We start from the raw sequence: 12,087 nt of genomic DNA on the forward strand, positions 1-12,087 counted from the left end.
TTTGCCTGGCCTGCAATCTCAACCCAAAATGTATCCAAACAAGTGTGAAGACATTTTCATTTTTATTTTGCCAACAATTTTTTAAATCAGCTGATTTAAAAAATATTTAAATCTTAAAGGAAGAAACTGATAGGGTCATCAAACTCCTAATGAAGATCAAACAAAAAAGAATTAATTACATATTTAAAAAATATTTAAAATATGACTTAAATATTTACATGACTTAAAAAATTTACATGACTTAAGTATTTATTTAAGTCATGTAAGCTTAAAAGGTATTTGCGTTAATTAATCTTAACAATTTTAATTTATGTGATCACTCATTTATCTGTAAACTAGTTTCATTATAATATCTTAAAAGAAGATAGACAACAGACACCATGTACACATGTGTAACATGCAGAAATACATACACAAAGATCTTGTAGCGTTTATTTTAGGATTTAATCATAAGACAGTAAAAAATATGAAACTTAGTTTATAAAAATATGATTGATTCCAAGTTACATTTCTGATAAAAGGGGAATAAGTTAAGGTCATCTGTTTATGTAGCTAAATTTTAAGAATTAAATTTTTGCTGATAGGTAGTCTTTTCTGAAGTTTATGGATCAGATTTCAGGTAAAGTAGTTCACATAGAAACTTGTTTTCAAAAAGCCTCCCCTCACAATAAGGGTGGGAAATACTTTTAGAAATCATTTTTCAAACGTTATTTACACTTTTCCTTTGCCATGTGACAGACAAAGCAATTTTTATGCCAGACACAGAGATCCTTTTTTATTGCTCTTAAATTAAAGATTTTGATTAATGTAATTAAGAAAGATTAAGGTAGTTAAAAAAAGAAAGGAAAACTATTTCATCACCCTAAGCTACTGTTAGTCAGGCACACCTAAATTTTTATTTCCAAAATGAGATCAGCTAGGGGGCCATTATAACTTGTAAGCTCTTTAATTTGAAAGCTTTTTCCTATATTAGCTGAAATATCCTAAGGAAAAAATTAATTTTTGCCATTTTCATTATCTTATGTAAACAAAAAAGCAGATTCAAAATAGGTCAAGAAAAAAAGAGCTAAAAGCCTTTACATGTTAGCTTTATAATTGCAGTTTAGAATTATCCTTTTCTATTGATTAGAAAGAAAGCTTACATAACAATGAACCATATATACAGCCATGTGGAGTTCTTGAAGAGAGGGATACTTTGCATGTTTATGATTTGGATGTCCCATTTTGTTTCCTATTCCCTTGAGAGTAGTGAAAACCCTGTGAGAAAATTTTAAGGGCTTTGGAAAAAAATGTTTTGCTTTCACAAGTGTACCTGGGACAGGATTCTTTTACACACCCTTTGCCCGGGTTTGATCTGAGCAAGGTTTCCCTAATTGCACCATAATTGTTTTGTGTCTGGAAGCTGCCTTAATGGTACTATCCAGGATCAGGTAATCATCATGAGAGATTTTATCTTTGGGAATCAGAATCCCTCATAGATAGTGGGCACTGCCTGGTAACTTTTAATTGGCCTTCTCATGCTCATTACTGAATTTTTATTTTTGCCCTTGAATGAAGTTCAGAAACAAGAAATGATAAACAAAATAAATAAAAGTCAAATCATTTATAAGTGCATGTAACTAAAGCAAAATGAAACCAAAATCAAGATGTTTATAACAATTTTAAATTAGGCTTGCACACCAAATAAAATAGTAAACTAGGCTCATGGAATCATATGAAGTTCTCACAGAATGTAAATTCTGTGGAAATCTGAGTACTAAGACTTCATGAAAGGACAGTGTTTTTATACTGTAAAGGGTTTGTCAGAAAAGACGAGACTTTTTGAGTCTCCAAAAGTTATTCAACATTATTTATTTGGACCAGATCCAAATAAAGGCAGCAGGAATCCTCTACAAAGAAGTGAGCTTGACTTGAGAGAAGACTCACTAGAGCAGAAAAAGTTGAGCCATGGAAACAAAGTGGAAAAAGCTCAATGTTGATATACTTGGTTCTAGGTATGTTCTATTTCCTCTGAACTTCGCTTTGCTTCAGGTTTCTCTCTGGAAACTAGATATGTCACCTAAATAACAATCAGAGAAATTTTCTAAATATTAAGTTTACTTGGGAATAGCACAGCTAGCATTGCAATGGGAAAAAAACATGCTATATTATATTATTGGTTAATCAAAGAGGTAGAGATCAGGAAATATTTAAAGGTTAAATGAGAATTATATAAGATATTTGAAACATAATCTTTGTCTACAAGGATCAATAACAAGGTTGGCATCCATCCAAGATTAAATAGTGGTTGGGTAGACATTCTTTCAGAAGCATTTTTTTGTATAAGATTGTAGTGGTCTTTTTGCACTAGGATTATGGTCCTAGCATGGTCTTTATATTTATATATAGTTCTTGTCATTAGGTTATGTGCTTGAGATCTCCCACATTGTCACTTCCTGGTTGTTTATCTATTTTTGGTTAGGATTTAACAAAAGTGACTCCATTTTCATTCTGAAAGCTTTCACATATGATAGTACTTGTGCTGTCTTTTATTTTATTTGAATTTTATATCCTTATTTTACTTCTAAGGAAAGAGCTGCTAATTCTTTAATTCCTCAAAGCCCATATACATATTTTTATTTAATTTCCAAAACAACCATTAGAGTTTGAACTGACAGACCTTGATGAAGGGAAAGCATCAATTCATCAATTCATCCAGCTGTACATTGTCCAGAGCCATCCATGGGCTGGTGTGGATTACATTGCACACTGCAGCCTAATGAATAAGAGAGTCTGGGAACTTCCAGTGGATATTTTCTCTGCTTGACTGCCCAGACAAATTGTGAACCCTTATCAAAGCTCTGCCAAAGGTCCCACACAGCGCTAGAGATGGAGTGACCTGCTATAGCTGCATGGCCTCTCTGAGAACCGTGTGACCTGCCAAGATGCCAATCAACCTGCAACTGCAAGACATCCTGAAGCAAGACTCCACCCCTGAAATCTTATCCCTGCCTTTGATGTACCCCCTTAAATAAACCATGGAAGCCATTTTCTAATTGTCTGGCTTCAGCTTCTGTGCAACTGTACCTATCAAGGCTCCATCTTTTGAAATTATCTTTCCAACTTTGTTTTTTGTTCTTCATTAAATTATTCTAGACTTTAATTTCTTAGGTGGCTTACATGCTTCTTGGCAGGAAGAAGAACCCCCTAAGGAGGCACTGGCTGCCTCCCAATAACACACGGCCAGTAGTGAGAAACTGATGTGACTCCATTTTTGAGAACCAGCCTCTACTTCAGAGCAAAGCCTGTCCAAGGAAGCGGGTATGACCCTTGTCCTTGGAAAAACCCACAGAGCACTCACTCCTAGGGACCACTGCATTGGAAATGGTTGTGAGTCCAGGCTCAAGCTTGCAATAAAGACTCTTGTGTGATTGCATCAGATTTGGTTCCTGGAAGTCTACTGGGGTCCCACAAATTTGGCATTACAATAGCAATGTTCATAAATGTGCATTCATGGCCTTCTAGAAATAAGAAAATCCAAAGGAAAGAACGTTGCTGCAAGAAATCTGGATGAATGTTTTGATTCTGCCACAAATTACACTTAAGCAAAAAGTGGTTTCATTTACTTCCTATATAAATTAAGCATACGAAGGAAATTGTTTCTAGCCTTCTAACTCTTAAAAGAAATAAAGACAATGGCTTTTGAGAAAGCTCACATAAAGCATGTTCTATTATTTGGGTTAGAACCCTAACTCATATTGTCTCAAGTTCATGAACCACATTGATTATATCACTTCAGCGCCCCTAATACTTTAAAATTCATTTGTATTGGAGCATTGGAGGAGAGAAGCCATTTTTATGATCAACATTTTTAAAAATCTGTTACACTTAATTCTTCTTCCTATGTCCTCCTCTATTCTAAATTTTCCCCATGATCTGTAACTTTCTATAAAAATTATTTGTACTGAAAGGAGATTTTTCAGTGAAGATTCAAATTGCTGGAAGATAGAAGTTCTTCCAAAGATATTTCTTGTGTGGACTTTGTGAAACAGTTTTGGCTTGTATACTTAAATTTTATCTTGAAAATATATTTCTAGTTAACATAGAAAAATAGTTTGAGAGAAAGATGGCTTAGGTCTGTTAAGTCTCAGTTTGAGGATTCTTTGTGTACTCACAACCACCAAGATTTCTGTTTTAGTGAACAGCAGCACTGCCTAGACAGAAACAGTATACTGCCAAGTGAAGAGAATCTGTGATTTTTATATTGAGTTCTGGACAGAAAGTAGATAAGCTTAGGAAGTGTTTTCTGTTTAGATTTGTGAAAGGATTTCATCAGCTGGCTATCTATCATGGAATGGACCATAAACTGGCAGTTCAGGTACTGTTTGGCCTGAAGATAAATTTTATTTAGCCTACATAAAGTTTTTATTTTTTAATCAGTTTATAACATTTAAAATTAACTTTCAAATGCCAATTTAATTTCTGGCTTCAATAAAACATCCACAATGACTCAGATCTAAGTAGAAGATATGTCCTCCCTTTAGATGAGGACATATTCTTTGAGTCACTCCTCTTTGGCCTGCTTTACTTATGTTAAATACAGCATTTTCTAGGTACATGAGTCCATTTGAAGACTTAAAATCTGGTGTTCCTTTCATTTTTTTTTAAATTTTTTTGTAGTTGTAGATGGACAGAAGGCCTTTATTTTATTTGTTTATTTTTATGTAGTGCTAAGGATCAAACCCAGTGCCTCACGCATGCTAGGCAAGCACCCCACCACTGAGCCCCAGCCCCAGCCCCCCAAATCTGGTATTTTTCTTGAGATTTTTGGAAAATTTTAGTGACATGCCCTAGCCATGACTCAGTTATGTTCTCTTTCTCAGTATGATATTTTCCAAAATTTTCTCATATTTCTGTTTGTAATTAGCATGTACCTTTGGTTCTGAACTCATCAAGTACAATTCCAGTTGCAGCACATAGGCCTTTACGAAATCTCATCTCATGTAGTAGAATAGATCAAAGTGAACTCATTCAAGGATGTCTCCCATCAACCTCTCCATCCAAAAGGAACTCAAATTTGTTAAATTTCCTGTATCTGTGCAGGTTAGATTAAAACTGATGTCCAGGTAGGTATCTCCTTATCATGGGGACTTCATTTCTTTAGTATGTATACTAATTTATGTTTCCCACAAACCGTTTTTTCTTTGCGAGATCTTTGTATCCTTGCCAGCAATTAATTTTTTGTCTTTTTTGGTAATAGCCATTCTAACTGGGGTGAGGAGGCACACTGTTGTGGTTGTGATATTTGTTTCTTGATGGTTATTGATGTTGAACAATTTTTTTATGTTTGTAAGCTATATGTCTTCTTTTGAGATGTGTCTATACATGTCTAGCTCATTTTAAAATCAGACTATTTGTTAATACTGAGTTGTTTGAGTTCCTTATAGATTTTAACTATCAACCCCTTGTTAATTTAGAATTTGATTAGCGTCTCATTTTCTAGATTTTCTCTTGGATCTATTGATTATTTTACTGTGAGGAAGTTTTTTAGTTTGGTATTATCCTATTTGTCAATTTTTGCTTTTGTTTCATGTGTGTGTGTGTGTGTGTGTGTGTGTGTATGTATGTGTGTTTGCAAAACTATTGGTTCAAGTCAATGTCTTAAACTATTTTACCTGTTTTCTTTGAGTAGTTTCATATTTTCAGGTCTTATTATTACAAATGTCTATAACCCATTTTGAGATATTATTTGTAAGTATTGAGTAACGGGGTCTAGTTACATTCTCTGCATATGGATATCCAGTTTTCTTGGCACTACTTATTTAAAAAACTAGTCTTTCTGCATTGTGGGCTTTTGGTCCCTTTCTCAAAAATTAGTTGGCTGGGCAGGCATGGTGGCACAAGCCTGTTGTTCCAGTGATTTGGGAGGCTGAGTCAGGAGGATCACACGTTCAAGGCAAGTCTCAGCAACTTAGCAAGTCCCTAATACAAAGGGTTGGGGGTGTGACTCGGTGGTTAAGTGTCCCTGGGTTTAATTCCCAATACCAGATAGATAGATAAGTAGGTAGATAGATAGATAGGTAGATAGATAGATAGATAGATTGGCTATAAACAAAACCTGATGTCCAATTTGTAACTTTCTTAGAGAGTTTCTTGGACTTTCTAATTTTAGTGTACAGATATTAATGTTACATAGAATTTGTTTTTTTTGTATCTCAGCACCAAAATGGACCATTTCAAATTCTGCTTAACAATGTCTTTTTTGTTTGTTTGTTTAGGGTGCTGTTCCAGGAACAATGTAGCACACAGTTGTTTTATTCTCACTCCATTGCTTCTTAACTCCAAGAGTTTGACAGTCATGTTGAAAATGCACACTAGATTTAGTGCTAGCATAGACATTTGGGGGACATTCAAGACCCAAACAAAATCCAAACTAAATCTAGGGTGATAGCACTCTATGAGGCATTTGGTACTAGACCTAAGGTCTGGAATTCTGGATGATGCCCTGTCAAATGTACTAGGTGCTTTCATTGATGAAACAGTTAGTTAAATAATAGGCGATTCTTAATTTTCAGACTCTTGGCCTCTAAGAATCAGAAAGTCAAAGTTTTTAGTACTCCCAGAATATCCACTTTCACCACATTCTCTTGGTCAAAGCAGCCACAAGATCAACCCTGATTCAAGGAGGGTGGGACGGGCCATACGCTCCACGTCTGATGTGGAGAACAGCAGATGGCAGTGGAGGCATTTTTGAAGGCTTTCTTTGGAGAATACCTACCACACTAAGCTCCTAATCCGGCCTCAGTTGCTTTGAGAGTTCTAAGAATAGAGAATTCTCTGAATTTGGGTGACAGAAGTAGTCTCCAAAAAATCATCTAGGGTTATTTTCTGACTCATAATGACTGAATATAGATAGCAGGAATGGGGGGTGGGTAGAGAATTATCAGATTCTCTGTAATAAGAGTAATATATGCAAAAACGTATAGGTGGGAGAATAATATCATTGGTGTAATAATTATAATAATGAAACTTTGACTAATAGTTATAAGAGCTTGTGCTGCTACTTTCAAATAATGTAGAAAGAAGTAAAGAAAATACATAGAAAGTAGATGTTTCTAAAGGCTGATGCAATGCTAAACCAGCAGCATGATCTTTAACAATAGTGAAGTCAGTAGATCTTTAAAATTGTACCATAATGAATTTAGAAATAAGATTATAAAATTGATTTGGGAGAATTTTCTATTGGCTCTCATCAGGTTTGAGATTTTTTTTCTCATAGTTGAACATTGCCATATCAATGCAGCTTATTTCTATATCAAAAAAATAAGAAAAGATAGACATAGAAATGATTTGACTTGCTTCCTAGATAATTAAGCTTGGTAGAATGCAGGTTCATGGCAACTGAGATCATGTACACCGGCACTGAGGTGACACCTGACAGCTTAGAGAGTTACAATAAGTATTTTTTTTGTGAACAATTCTTGACCTTTTGATGGATAAGTGTAGTGTGAAATAAAATCTAGAGTCAGAGCTGAATAGAGCAAACCATTACAACTTCCTCTACTTTCAAATTTAACAACTACAGATATACAATAATAATTTCATTTATTCTGTTTGTACCTTTCTTGATTATTTGCTATGTGAATAACTTGATATAAGGAAATCCATTGAAATATAACTGCTATAGTATTGAGTTTTTTATTAGGCTGGAAGTTCCTGTTAAATCTACACATTGGCATTTTTGTGCTCTAGATAAATAAAATTTCTTTTTTAGAAGACACTCCTAGTTATCTGTATAAGTGAGTATTCCCACTCACTTCCCAAGTTGTCTTTACTCCACAAATTCTTCAACTATTAATTCTATTAATTTTATTCCAAAGCTTTTTATAACACTCATTCATTCGACTGATATTTACTGGGTTCCACCAATGAGCCAGTTTTTATTTGGCTGAGTTTAGGGTTCAGAGTAAATGAGTAAATTAATGAATGAATGAAAATACAAATGTGGAGAAAAGAGAGAAAGGATTTTCACAAACTGTTAGTCTTCATCCCTGGTGCATAGCTGAAAAAAATATGCTTTCCTAGTACCTTTCGTATCTCAGATTAATGCTTGGGACCTAGATGAAAAAATGTGCAAGATAGCTTATTGTCTTCCTGGATTGGAATGGGCATCTTAAGATAAACATGTTCCTGGCTTGTTTATTCCTGCTCTCTCTAGTGTTGTACTGTTTAAGGGGACAAACCTAGTAAAAAAATTACATTGTGGCATTAGTTACAGTAGCCTTTCTTGTCATTCTAGTCATTAATATTTAGAGGTAGCAACTCAGGGGTAGGGCTGACAGTGCAGGAGCTAGGGGTAGCCAGGAAAGAAAACCAGAGCAAATGCTGCAGCTGAAGTCCTAGAACCGGAACTGGGCATTTCTTAGAAATACACATTTGTCAGAATTTCTGTGGCTAAGTTTGTCACACAAATAACTTTTTTAAGCTCTATTATTATAATACTTGAATTTTCCCTAGGGACAAACCAAAGGTCACATAATACTTTTCCTTAATCACTGGATTTGGCAACAGAATAGTGTTCTGTGTGGTGAATAATGTGCCTTTGGTTGATAAAAGAGATGAGCATGCAGAAGTGTCTTGTACTGTTGGTGGCAGTACAGTACTCCAGCATGGGGAGTGGTAGGTGCTTTGTTTCACAACTGACATCCAGCATGTGATAAATTTATCCTATGTACACAGTTCAGCCTGTGTATATACATATTTAGGTAAGGATGATGTTCTGTTTTTGTAGGTGAACAACTCATAGCATATCAATTAAATCATTAATTAAATTTTATTTTATTTTTAGATTCTGGGACTTAGTAATAGAGCTAGAATAAAATAATGCAGTGTTTTTCCCCTAGTGGTGTAGGGAGACTTGGGGGGATGCATACTGGGGAGAAGAGCCCTTTGACAGACCCCTATTTTCAAAGGGCATCAAATTTATTATACTGCTGTTTTCCAACTGGAGTTGTATAGATGGCTACAGAAATACAACTTAAGGAAAAGTGTGGATTTTTTAAATGAAAATGTGCATCCTCTAATATATTTAGCAGCTTACCTACTCCCCAACATCCCATTATAAAAGAAAAAGTTGAGCTAGTCACTATAGAATTGAGTTGGATTTGTGTTTCTGCTGTTTAAAAACTTAATGCTATACCTTGGAAACATGTAGTAGCAGGCAGGTGGCATCACTAATTAATTTTCAAGATGTGGTTCTGAAATAAGTTATACTTTTGTACTTCATATGTGTGGAAAGAGAAGAAGCTGTTTTTGCAGCATTGCTAAACTCAGATTACAAAAGGCCATAGTTAAGTACCTTGCTAGATGTTTTAGCTAGAGTGAGTCTGTTGTACCACATTGGGCTTTTCTCAAAAACACTCAAAACTCTTAAGAAATGTACTTTCAAACCATGTTTTGGCTTGTTTTGCATAAGTAAACCACATGCTAATACACCACTTACTTTGAGAACACTGTCCAAACATCACAAAGTCTGTTCCAAAGTCCAGACAGTTTCCAGTCCCTCTTGTCAAAGAGCAAATAACAACAAAAGACTTATTCCAAATACAAGTCAACCAGAACGTTGGAGAACCTTCAGAGTAACTTGCTTTGCACAACAACTAGAGGGAAATTTTGTGAATAACTCACAGTGGGAGCACATAACCCCATAATACTCAGAACATATTGCCCAAGTTACACATGATGACAAGGTAAACATTTGCTTAAGAACTCCTTCAAAAGGGGAACTGGTATAAAATTACCAGAGGATGTTCTCCCATCTTTAAAAATCCAAATTAGCTACAGCTTGACTCTATCCAGTGCCCTTGGGGTCTGAGTGCTACAAATTATCTTATCCTTTGGTTTTAAGAAAACAAGCTTAGCTTTTCAACCAACACATCTAATTGTTGACCTGGTACAGTGAAGGTAGGAGTGAGTTTGCATAGATGATAATTGAGATTTCTGATTATTTTGTGCTTTTTGCAACTCAAGCATCTTTCAATTGGCTCCCAGTGACTCCCTGCACAGATGCAATCTTGTACATTCATTTGCTATTTTTCTTCTGAAGAGTATGATTGATCACTTGTGGAGTTTTCCAGTATGGATGCAATTCCCAGATAATTGTTGTATAGTACCATAAAACCATGGCACAGCACCTCCATTTTAGTAGTTTTACACTTGGCTATAACCCCACATGTAATAGCTATTAAAGTTAAAATGTCCCTAGAGTTTCTCTCTAGTATTACCTTTATTTCAGCCATTGTAGATAGCAACAAATCAAAACACAATGTACTGCCCTTTAACACTTCATCCCTGAATAAGGTAAAGGTATGATGGTGAGAGATTTTATCATACTGCTTCAGGACTCATTCTTGCTGTGATATATTGCCCAGAGCACATTGGGTACATAAAACAGGGAATGTAATTAATCTTGTATCCTGGGTATGAATCTAAAGTTCAGAGGAGGAGGATAAAGGCGGTGTGCATAGAATATTTATATGACAATCTGAAAATATTCCTGATAACCATAGCAGCACTCTTTAGAAAAAGAAAATTTACCTTATATTCTTTATGGAGAAAGGTCATGTATAAATAAGTCTGAATAAAGAAGAAGCATTTCACTGTAAATGAAAATGCATTGTATGAATATAGAAATTCAAAGAATTTAACCTTATATTACATGTAGAAGAAATAAACTTTTAATTTTTCTACATTATATGGTTATGTCTTAGTCAACATTTTTCTTTTTCTTTCTTTCTTGCTTTTTTTTTTTGCAGATAAACAATTGACACGTCAGTATCTGGTGTTCTTATACCAGTTACAAAACTGTTAATTCTTATTTATTGAGATTTAAAAAGTTTTTAAAAGTTAATGTTTAAAAACAAATCAGTTATGTTAACAAATCCACTCAACAGCAGAGGTGGAACATAAGTCTTGTACTACATCCTTTCTGTGAGGTACCTATACTATACAGCTAAGAGTTTCTGTTGCCAAGGAACCCAAGTGCATGAAACTTATAATGGAAATTTCCATAATCTCAGGAAATAATTTTTTCTTTTATTGAAAAATTATATGATTAAATTTTAAATTATGAGGTGGAGCTATCATTTTCTTCTTACAAGGTGTTCCTTCATGGAAAATGATTAAATTTATTACAAGAACACTAGAGGAATTCTTACTATTCTTGAGCATGAAGCTAACATTTTATATGCTTTGAGAATAAAGGAAAGATTTTGACTTCCAGTGCTGTTAGACTGGCCTGTTAGATGAATGTAATGTCTTAATTTTCATTATATTACTAACTAACGCTCTCCTTCTCCTGAAGCCTACACTGGTTTATTCTAACCAATGTATTTGAATTCCATCCAATATTTTACTAATATTTATTAGTACCAAGCTTAGTATTGTTGTATACGTCAAACTTGTTGCAAATAGTTTCCAGTTGTACAAATACAATATTTATGTGTAATTGGTAAACTCAATGCTGTCATTAAATGAGATGACATGCTTATATAATTACCTAGGCTCTCAGTTCTGGAGAGAGAAAAATTTTAAAAAAGTATAATTCAATGAAAACTATAATCTTTGACAGTTATAAAGGGCATTTTTCCAAAACTGTTTCGCTTTGCTGTAATAATTTATGTTCATTTCTTTTTATAAAGTCCCTATAAATTGTCCAAAATTTTGGTATTTAAATATTTCAATCAAGGCTTAGCAGCTGATGAACTGAACCTAGTTTCATTATCAGTTCAAAATGACCCACTGTCCAGATTGTGCCATCAACCCCTAAAGATTGTGATTGAAATGACTCATTGCCAGAAGAAATGCTTGGGTACAACTCTAATTTAGAACAGAGATCAGAAGGTGATTTAAGCTCAGGTTAAAGAGAGAAAGAGCAAAAGTCCAACCTGAAGCTGGAATAAGGCTGTCATAGAACTGAAGTACTTTCTTCCAGATTAACTGATCTATCCTGATATTATGAATTTAGCTGACAGTATTGAGACCTTTTATTCTGTGTTCTTAAAACAAAGCAACACTATATGAATATGAAGAATTCCGAATTGTGTTGTT

The sequence above is a fragment of the Marmota marmota genome, unplaced genomic scaffold (assembly GCF_001458135.2).
Source record: "Marmota marmota marmota unplaced genomic scaffold, marMar, whole genome shotgun sequence".
NCBI classification, from domain to species: Eukaryota; Metazoa; Chordata; class Mammalia; order Rodentia; family Sciuridae; genus Marmota; species Marmota marmota.